The sequence below is a fragment of the Oncorhynchus nerka genome, linkage group LG27 (genome assembly GCF_034236695.1).
Source record: "Oncorhynchus nerka isolate Pitt River linkage group LG27, Oner_Uvic_2.0, whole genome shotgun sequence".
In the NCBI taxonomy this organism is placed as follows: domain Eukaryota; kingdom Metazoa; phylum Chordata; class Actinopteri; order Salmoniformes; family Salmonidae; genus Oncorhynchus; species Oncorhynchus nerka.
Genome location: NC_088422.1, coordinates 44,023,715 through 44,032,956, shown reverse-complemented (window position 1 = coordinate 44,032,956; position 9,242 = coordinate 44,023,715).

Here is a 9,242-nt window from a genome sequence, read left to right as displayed (position 1 = left end):
TACTTACAAGCCCTTAACCAACAATGCAGTTTTAAGAAAATTCCTAAATAAGTAAAAGATAAAAGTAAAAAAATAATTAAAAAGCAGCAGTAAAATAACAATAGCGAGGCTATATACAGGGGGTACAGAGTCAATGTGCGGGGGCACCAGTGTCGAGGTAATTGAGGTAATATGTACATGTAGGTATAGTTATTAAAGTGAAAATGCATAGATGGCAGGAAGCTTGGCACCAGTGATGTACTGGGCCGTACGTACTACCATCTGTAGTGTCTTGCGGTCGGAGGCCGAGCAGTTGCCATACCAGGCAGTGATGCAACCCGTCAGGATGCTCTCGATGGTGCAGCTGTAAAAACCTTTTGAGGATCTGAGGACCCATGCCAAATCTTTTCAGTCTCCTCAGGGGGAATAGGTTTTGTTGTGCCCTCTTCACAACTATCTTGGTGTGATTGGACCATGTTAGTGTGTTGGTGATGTGGACGACAAGAAACGTAAAGTTCTCAACCTGCTCCACTACAGCCTCGTTGATGAGAATGGGGGCGTGCTCGGCCCTCCTTTTCCTGTAGTCCACAATCATCTCCTTTATCTTGATCACGTTGAGGGTGAGGTTGTTGTCCTTGCACCACACGGTCAGGTCTCTGACCTCCTCCCTATAGGCTGTCTCATCGTGGTCGGTGATCAGGCCTACCACTGCTGTGTCATCAACAAATGTAATGATGGTGTTGGAGTCATGCCTGGCCATGCTTAGTCATGTTTAGTTCCAGGGTCCTTAGCTTAGTGACGAGCTTTGAGGGCACTATGGTGTTGAACACTGAGCTGTAGTCAAAGAATAGCATTCTCAATGAACGTGACCTAACAGCTATAGCTGTTATATAGCTATGACTGTAAAGATAGCTGATGTGTGGTGAGCTTCGTAGCACAGAGTCATCATCCAGTTGGGTGTTACACATATGAGCTGAGATCCATTGCTTTAGGATCTGGAAAAGATCAAACCTTTATTACGTGAAGTCTCTTGAATTCAGACTGTCACTCTCTACCTGCTCCTACCTTACTAAGGCAATACAATGTATAGTGCCAGACTCCCAGGCTTTGGCAGCTGAAATGTATTTGACGGGTGAAGTTACAGGCAGGTTGCGTCAGTCAGCCCTAAAAGTAAACAGTGAAAGTCCACTGTGGACTTAGTTGAGCTGATACATGACTAATAGTTAGTGGTGCCTGATGTGGCTCTATGATCTTCAGGTGAGTCTGGATTTTGTTTTCCTCTTCCTCCTCATCGCTGACACCAATAACTTCCGACAGGAGTTGGCTCTGGTAATTAAATATGAATGCTGTTTGTCAACCTTGTATTTCCAAGTTTCAACAACAGACAGCCGTAGCAGTGAGCGGACGTTCACTTTTTATTACAATCGCCCTTCTCTTTCTACCCAGGTGAGACTTTGGGCCCTGTGTCTCTCCTGAACTATTGCTATGTCTAATATCAGCTGGAGTTTGGGAGGCGCAGTGACTACAGCGACCACAGCTTCCAGACCCTGCTAAACTACCTATCTGGGGCCATGCTGATAGTGGGATCCCTATGGATGAAGGTTGGGCATGAGCAGTAAAACACCAGCGGTAGAACACTAACAGTAGGACACTAGCAGTAGGACCTGACCAGGTAGGACCCCAACAGGTTGGACACCAACAGTAGAACAGTAACAGTAGGACACTAGCAGTAGGACCTGACCAGGTAGGACCCCAACAGGTTGGACACCATCAGTAGAACAGTAACAGTAGGACACTAGCAGGTAGGTCCCCACCAGGTAGGACACCAGCAGTAGAACACTAACAGTAGGACACTAGCAGTAGGACCTGACCAGGTAGGACCCCAACAGGTTGGACACCATCAGTAGAACAGTAACATTAGGACACTAGCAGGTAGGTCCCCACCAAGTAGGACACCAGCAGTAGAACACTAACAGTAGGACACTAGCAGTAGGACCTGACCAGGTAGGACCCCAACAGGTTGGACACCATCAGTAGAACAGTAACAGTAGGACACTAGCAGGTAGGTCCCCACCAGGTAGGACACCAGCAGTAGAACACTAACAGTAGGACACTAGCAGTAGGACCTGACCAGGTAGGACCCCAACAGGTTGGACACCATCAGTAGAACAGTAACAGTAGGACACTAGCAGGTAGGTCCCCACCAGGTAGGACACCAGCAGTAGAACACTAACAGTAGGACACTAGCAGTAGGACCTGATCAGATAGGACCCCAACAGGTTGGACACCAACAGTAGAACAGTAACAGTAGGACACTAGCAGGTAGGACCCCACCAGGTAGGACACCAGCAGGTAGGACACCAGCAGTAGAACCGTAACAGTAGGACCCGACCAGGTAGGACCCCAAAAGGTAGGACACCAGCAGCAGAACAGTAACAGTAGGACACTTAGCAGTAGGACCAGACCAAGTAGGACACCAGCAGTAGAACAGTAACAGTAGCACACTAGCAGGTAGGACACCGGCAGCAGAACAGTAACAGTAGGACACTTAGCAGTAGAACCAGACCAAGTAGAACAGTAACAGTAGCACACTAGCAGGTAGGACCCCATCAGGTAGGACACCAGCAGTAGGACACCAGCAGTAGGACACCAGCAGGTAGGACACCAGCAGGTAGGACACCAGCAGTAGGACATCCACAGGTAGGACACCAGCATTAGGACACCAGCATTAGGACACCAGCAGTAGGACATCAACAGGTAGGATACCAGCAGTAGGACACCAGCAGTAGGACATCAACAGGTAGGACACCAGCAGTAGGACATCAACAGGTAGGATACCAGCAGTAGGACATCAACAGGTAGGACACCAGCAGTAGGACATCAACAGGTAGGATACCAGCAGTAGGACATGAGTGGAAGGACACCATCAGCAGCAGTGAGACATGGATGGCATAGGCCATTATCAGTCTTCTTTATTTTCAGGGGCAGCTCCCACTCAGAAGAGTCTATTTCTGCCCGTAAAGTTTACTGACCGATTACACCTTTAATGAAGGTGGTGTCCTTCCTCATTGAGACAAACAATCCCACTGAAGCTCCATGTTTTATCCCTGTAGCTGTACGAGGCATTCCCTGGCATGATGAAGCACTTCCCAGGACCTCACAAAGCCACCTTCAGCCATCGCAAGGCCATAGAGGCTTTCATCGGGGAGGAGGTGGAGAGACACAGGAGGGACCTGGATCCCAGCGCACCTGTGAGAACACATAGACACCTTCCTCATAGAGATGGCGAATGTAAGGCTGTTACTCTGATGCTATTTCCTTTCAATTATTACATTTGGGTCTTTTAGTAGACCCTCTAAAACAGGAGGCTGCTGAGGGGAGGACGGTTCATAATAATGGCCGGAATAGATCGAATGGAATGCCATCAAACCCACGTGTGTGATGTATTTGACACCATTCCCCTCTAGCCATTACCACGAGTCCATCCTCACCAATTAAAACCTTAATTTGGGATTGAGGCCTTCACATCGTGAGATGATGAACCCCTCCCCCGACAGCACAATTTAAGGCTTGTTCCTGCCTGGCACAGAGACCACCACCACCCTGCTCTACATGATCACACACCCACACATACAGGGTGTGCGCCTGATAGACATTTAATTGACTATACAAAACATTAAGAACACCTGCTCTTTCCATGACAGACTGACCAGGTGAATCCAGGTGAAAGCTATGATCCCTTATTGATGTTATCAGAACTGAAGCTGATATTCCTCCACAGAGAAGGTCCTGAGAACCACTGATTGATTGATTTTGATTGATTGGTTAAGCCCTCTGTTGTGACACACGGATAAGGTCCAGGCTGAGATAGACAGCGATAGGCCTGTCCCTCCAGTCCAATATACACAGAGCCAAGATGCCCTTCACGGACGCTGTCATCCACGAGATCCAGAGGATGGGCAACATGGTACCTCTCGACGCACCCAGGATGGCACACAAAGACACTATGCTGTGTGGGGGTACTTCATACCAAAGGTGTGTATGTGTTGTGTTATGTGTAGGGCAGTTTTTGGAGTTTGTTCTTATGTGTGTTGTTGTATTTCTATTCATTACCAAGGCAGCAGCTACTCTCCCTGGGGTTCGAAACACATTCAGGCACTTAAATCACACATAAAACAAAAGATAAAACAGTACATCATATAACATTATTACACCACTACATGTCTACAATACAGAATGTACAATACAAAATGTATAATGCCACCATACAACAATATTACAACGTACATGTGTGTAGAGTGCGTGTGATAGCACTTTTGTGCGTATGTGTGTGTCTGTAACTTTGTGTGCGTCTCTTCGCAGTCCCCGCTATTCCATAAGGTGTATTTAGCCTGTTTTTTCAAATCTGATTCTACTGCTTGCATCAGTTACTTGATGTGGAATAGAGTTCCATGTAGTCATGGCTCTATGTAGTACTGTGTGCCTCCCATAGTCTGTTCTCACGTCTGGTGAAATGTCTTGTGGGGTATGCATGGGTGTCCGAGTTGTGTGCAAGTAGTTTAAACAGACATTCAGCTTGTCAACTCTTCTTACAAAAACAAGTAGTGATGAAGACAATCTCTCTTCCACTTTGAGCCATGAGAGATTGACATGCATATCATTAATGTTGGCTCTACGTGTACTTTTAAGGGCCAGCCGTACTGCCCTGTTCTGAGCCAATTGTAATTTTCCTAAGTACCTCTTTGTGGCACCTGACCACACTACTGAACAGTAGTCCAGGTACGACAAAACTAGGGCCACTAGGGCCTGCCTTGTTGATAGTGTTGTTAAAATCTCTTAAGGATCCACCCCTTTTTCCCATTTTCGCCTAAAATGACATACCCAAATGTATCTGCCTGTAGCAAGGAAATGCATATTATTGATACCATTTGAAAAGAAACACTTTGAAGTTTGTGTAAATGTTTAAGGAATGTAGGAGACTATAACACATTAGTCTGGTAAAAGATAATACATAGAAAAAAAAACCTTTCTTTCTATTTTTTTTGTACCATCATCTTTGAAATGCAAGAGAAAGGCCATGATGTATTATTCCAGCCCAGTTGCTATTTAAATTTTGGACACTAGATGGCAGCAGTGTATGTGCAGTGTATGAACATTTATGTTCAAAATGTTGCATCAAGACTGCCCAAATGTACCTAATTGTTTTATTAATAACTTTTCAAGTTCAAAATTGTGCACTCTCCTCAAACAATAGCATAGTATTATTTCACTGTAATAGCTACTGTAAATTGGACAGTGCAGTTAGAGTAACAAGAATTTAAGCTTTCTGCCAATATCAGATATGTCTATGTCCTGGGAAAGGTTCTTGTTACTTACCTCATGTTAATCACATTAGCCTACGTTAGCTCACCAATCCTGAATTAAGGCAGAGCAGTGCTTTATTATAGACAGACTTCTCCCCATTTTAGCTACTGTTGTATCATTTTGTTTTGAACATGACAAATTACAATCCAGAGTTACTCCAAGCAGTTTAATCCCCTCAATTTGCTCAATTTCCAAATGATTAATTACGAGATGTTGCTTCTAGGGTACGATGTTGATGACCAACCTGAACTCAGTGAAGTTTGATCAGACTGAATGGGAGACACCTTCAACCCACAACACTTCCTGGATGCTGAGGGACACTTTAGAAGGCAGGACCCATTCATGATCTTCTCTGCATGTAACAATCCTAAGGTATGCATGTCTCCTCCTCGGGTACGTGTGTGTGTCTGGGGGAGGGTCTGGCCAGTACAGAACTCTTCCTATTCTTCGTCAGCCTGTTCCAGAAGTTTAGTTTATCTTCACTGGATGGAGTGGAGCCGAGTCTGGAAGGAGCCACAAGAACACCACACCCCTTTAAGATCCACACCAGACCAAGATACACTTCCCACTGTCCTGTAGGGACCCCTCTCCCCAGACACTGTGCACCCACACTGTGCTAAACACAGCTGAGACCAAATATTGACAACAGCCCTCTTTTGTGGTCTTTGAGGCATATGCTCCTTTAATTACAACAAGACAGTTTGAAGAGGACGTGTACAAGTATTAGTATTTGACAGTGCGAATTTGGAGCTGATCTGATTCACTTCAAACCTCTCCTTTCCTAGCACTGTTGGGTAATTTGCATGGTTATCAATCAGTTAATGTACAATCATCACAACCTTAAATAGTCTCTCTGGTGCAATTTTTCCAACTGTTAATGACGATGACGTGCAAAGCACTTTATATCCGTGGCAAATCATTTGAAAGATTCATATCTCCTCCTACTTACAGCACTAGGCGTTAGGCCTTTGTTAAGTATTTAAATGTTGCCTTTTTAAAATGTATTTTATATATTTTTTATTTTACCCCCTTTTCTCCACAATTTTGTGGTATCCAATTGTTAGTAGTTACCAACTTGTCTCATCGCTACAACTCCCGTACGGGCTCGGGAGAGACGAAGGTCGAAAGCAATGCGTCCTCCGAAACACAACCCAACCAAGCCACACTGCTTCTTAACACAGCGAGCATCCAACCCGGAAGCCAGCTGCACCAATGTGTCGGTGTTCCGTGCACCTGGCGACCTGGTTAGAGTGCACTGTGCCTGGCCCACCACAGGAGTTGCTATTGCGCGATAAGACAAGGATATCCCTACCGGCCAAACCCTCCCTAACCTGGACGACGCTAGACCACTTGTGCGTCGCCCCAGGGACCTCCCGGTCGCGGCCGAATGTTGCCTTTTTGATGATGATCGGGACCTGTTAGTGGTTGTTTTGTGATAACTGTACTATGATTAAAATGTTGTAAAAATAGTATGTTTTTTTCTAAACGTTAATGATCCCAAACGTCACCACTAACAGGAATATTTATGTTGGTTAAATTATATATATAATAATTATATTATACATACTGACTTATTCCACATTTTGTTGTGCTACAGCCTGAATTCAAAATGTATTACATATATTCTCTCACCCATCTACACACAATACCCTAATGAGAAAGTGAAAACATGTTGTTTTTTTGCACATTTATTGAAAAAGAAATACAGAAATCTACATAATTTACATAAGTATTCACACCCCTGAGTCAATACATGTTAGAATCACCTTTAGCAGCAATTACAGATGTGACTATTTCTAGGTAAGTCTAAGAGCTTTGCACAGCTGGATTGTACAGTATTTGCCCATTAGTCTTTAAAAATTCTTCAAGCTCTGTCAAGTTGGTTGTTGATCATGCTAGACAACCATTTTCAAGTCTTGCCATAGACTTTCAAGCAGATTGAGGTCAAAACTGTAAGTGACATTCACTGTCTTCTAAGCAACTCCAGTGTAGATTTAGCCTTGTGTTTTAGGTTATTGTTCTGCTAAAAGGTGAATTAATCTCAGAATGTCTGGTGGAAAGCAGACTGAAACATTTTTTCCTCTAGGATTTTGCTTCTGCTTGGGTGCAATCAAGCTAATTGATTGCACCAAGCTAATTGATTGCACCCAAATTGGCCATTTCAATTTGTTGAATTTGTATAACATTTACATTTACATTTAAGTCATTTAGCAGACGCTCTTATCCAGAGCGACTTACAAATTGGTGCGTTCACCTTAAGACATCCAGTGGAACAGCCACTTTACAATAGTGCATCTAAATCTTTTAAGGGGGGGGGGGGTGAGAAGGATTACTTTATCCTATCCTAGGTATTCCTGAAAGAGGTGGGGTTTCAGGTGTCTCCGGAAGGTGGTGATTGACTCCGCTGTCCTGGCGTCGTGAGGGAGTTTGTTCCACCATTGGGGGGCCAGAGCAGCGAACAGTTTTGACTGGGCTGCGCGGGAACTGTACTTCCTCAGTGGTAGGGAGGCGAGCAGGCCAGAGGTGGATGAACGCAGTGCCCTTGTTTGGGTGTAGGGCAGACATGGGCAAACTACGGCCCGCGGGCCACATACGGCCCGTTAGGCTTTTTAATCCGGCCCGCCGAACTTGTCCAAATTATAGTAAAAACATCCTTTTTTCCCCTTTCCCTGCAATGCCCACGTTTCCCCAATAGATGGCGCACTCAAAACACATTGACCGTTGTTGGAGTGGCGCGTATTTCTCTTTATTTCACTTCGTTTCACGTCACCATTAAGCCCTTCTGTGAAAATGAGCGGACCAAAGAGAAGGAAAGTGGACAGCGAATGCCGAGTGTTTAATAAGGAGTGGACAACAAAATACTTCTTCACTGAAGTCCGATCAACGGCTGTATGTCTGATATGCCAAGAAGCTGTTGCGGTTTTCAAAGAGTACAATATCAGCCGTCACTTTGCCACGAAGCATGCAAACTATGCTAGCAAGCAGTCAACACAAGAACGGGCGGCTACTGCTCAGAGGTTGGCAGCTAATTTACAGAGTCAACAGAACTTTTTTCACCGACAAACTGCAATTCAAGAGTCAAGTACCAAGGCAAGTTATTTGCTGGCATTCAAATTAGCAAAGGCTAGCAAGCCTTTCTCCGAAGGCGAGTTTTTGAAAGAGTGCATGGTAGAGACAGCAGGTCTCTTGTGTCCGGAGAGCAAAGCCAAGTTTGAAAAAATCAGTTTAGCACGCAGGACAGTGACTCGCCGAGTGGAACTGATTGACGAAGATATAGTCAGCGAGTTAAACAAAAAGGCGGAGTCCTTTAAGTTATATTCACTAGCACTGGATGAAAGTAACGACATAAAAGACACTGCTCAGCTCCTAATTTTTATCCGAGGGATTAACGACAGTTTTGAGATAACGGAGGAGCTTTTGAGCATGGAATCACTGAAAGGGAAAACGCGAGGAGAGGACTTATATGAACAGGTGTCTGCTGTCATCGAGAGAATGAAGCTACCTTGGAGTAAACTTGCCAATGTCACCACGGATGGATCGCCAAATTTAACTGGAAAAAACATCGGGCTGCTGAAAAGAATCCAGGATAAAGTGAAAGAAGAACCCTGACCAGGATGTTATTTTACTTCACTGCATCATTCATCAGGAGTCTCTGTGTAAGTCTGTATTGCAGCTTAATCACGTCGTGGATCCAGTTGTAAAACTTGTTAACTTCATACGAGCAAGGGGACTTAATCATCATCAGTTCATTACGTTCCTGGAAGAAACTAATGCGGATCACCAGGACCTAATTTACCACTCTCGCGTCCGCTGGTTAAGTTTGGGGAAAGTGTTTCAACGAGTCTGGGAGCTCAAAGACGAGATTCGCTCATTTTTTTATTTAATGGGGAAATCCGAAG